Source organism: Ochotona curzoniae, unplaced genomic scaffold, assembly GCF_017591425.1.
Source record: "Ochotona curzoniae isolate NIBS_2020 unplaced genomic scaffold, NIBS_Ocur_1.0 patch142, whole genome shotgun sequence".
In the NCBI taxonomy this organism is placed as follows: Eukaryota; Metazoa; Chordata; class Mammalia; order Lagomorpha; family Ochotonidae; genus Ochotona; species Ochotona curzoniae.
In genome coordinates this window covers 384,875-386,591 of record NW_024466687.1, presented here as the reverse complement: position 1 = coordinate 386,591, position 1,717 = coordinate 384,875, and the positions used below count along the sequence as shown (strand labels likewise).

General features: G+C 44.5%; 1 pseudogene; it reads right to left on the bottom strand.

Annotated features, from left to right (window-relative positions):
• Positions 1-581: 581 nt before the first annotated feature.
• On the bottom strand, positions 582-1,489 carry LOC121166482 (annotated as a pseudogene).
• Positions 1,490-1,717: the final 228 nt, after the last annotated feature.

The following is a 1,717-nucleotide window of genomic DNA, read 5'->3' as shown; positions in this document are numbered from 1 at the left end:
GGAGACAGATAATTGCAAACAGCCACACCATCAGTTTGTCCAGAACATTCCCATTTTCTACTTCTGGCGAGTGGCTTCTTTAAGCCTCAGAGTACACTGTCCTTGCTGAAAGAGCCTTCCATTGTCTGAGTCGAGTACCTCCTCATGGAACCTTCTGCATTCTGCATTCATTTCTCTTCCCATGATAGACTTTGTCTCTCGACGTGGGAGTGAAGGATTGTGGTATAAGTCTCTGTCATTGTGGCTCAGTTCTTGGAATAACGTGTACCACATTACCCAGTGGATAGCTCAATATTCTTCTCTAGTGATTTTTGGAAATATTTCAGTTGTCACCTTATTACAGCATTGTGGAATGAATTATACATTCAGAATATAACTTGGTCATCTTTGGTTAGGTAGCATATTTTAACAAAATCATTGAGCTTGATTATGGTCAACTTGGAATACAGAGACCAAAGGATGAGAAATGTACAACTGGCCAAAGGATCTCTCATTTTATGAAACTCAAATTTCATCTCCAGGAAAGATAAGGTGTGATTTCAGTAGAGAGCAACAGTCGCATTCAGTGTGTGCCTAGTGAGTCAGCTCTCTGTCTCAGCCCGGAAAGGCATGTTACAGAACTGGCTGAGTCTGGCTAGCAGCTTTAGATCTGCCATGCTCTTGGTAATTGTCTCGTCCTCCTACTGTGTGAAGATGCTCTGCCACACACCTCTCTACCCAGTTGATCATGTGCTCTTCTTTCTTTTGCTGCTTTCTATTCTGCAGAGACATGATAGTCCAGCTATCATCACCTCCTTGTATACTCTGTGGAGCCATTCCCATTCCCCTCCAAAGCCATAGCAATTTTATTCCTCCGGACATCATAAAGGTAGTGGCGTTTCTGAATTGGAGCCTGCTGTGCCGTCTCCAATTCAATTGCATTCTGGATTTCTTTGATGGAAGCCTGCTTCAAATTTTTGCTCGTTGAGTTTATCAACAAATTCTCCAATCGAGGCACCGTATTTTTAAATTACATACACAAGTAACCCAATCACTGATATGGTAGAGATCATCTCTGGGGTAATCACATACATATTTTTTTGGATTGACAGTATTAGATAACTCCAGTTCCAAGCACGTAGGGTCCTGAAGAATGCCTCAGGGATCAGTCCAAGCTGAACTTTCCCTCCATGTTCAGGAAGAGGTGGTAGAGGGGCCAGACTTGCCTTCCCTGTGTTAAGGTCCTCGTTGCCTGCAATAACCCTGAATCTAGGAGGCCTGTGTTCTTCAGGGAGGAGGCAGGAGTCACCACAGCCTGGGACCACAGGGTCAGCCAGATGCCAGGTGTCCCAGTGACCCCAAGTGGGGAATCTCCTTTAGCAATCTCTGTCTCAATATTAGTGGCATGCCAGATAGTCTGTTGTGTAGAGGCAATATTACTTAGACAAGTGCTAGGAATCTTCTGTGGCCATATCAAATGGCCAAAAATTAAAATGTGGTCGGGAGGCATGGGTAAAGATTTTGAAACTGAGTTTTCTGAGAGACACCGTGATTCCCAGATCGGGCCTTCCTGAAGCCTTTCTTGAGCACAGAGGCGTCTACCCAGATTGTGTCCCTCATGGGGAGTGGACAGTGACCTCAGATACTAACACTGAGCTGCACCCAGCACCCCAGGAGCTCCTATGGAACTCTAACAGAGAAAATGTCATCCTCTCATTTTCATTTGTTCTTTTATTTT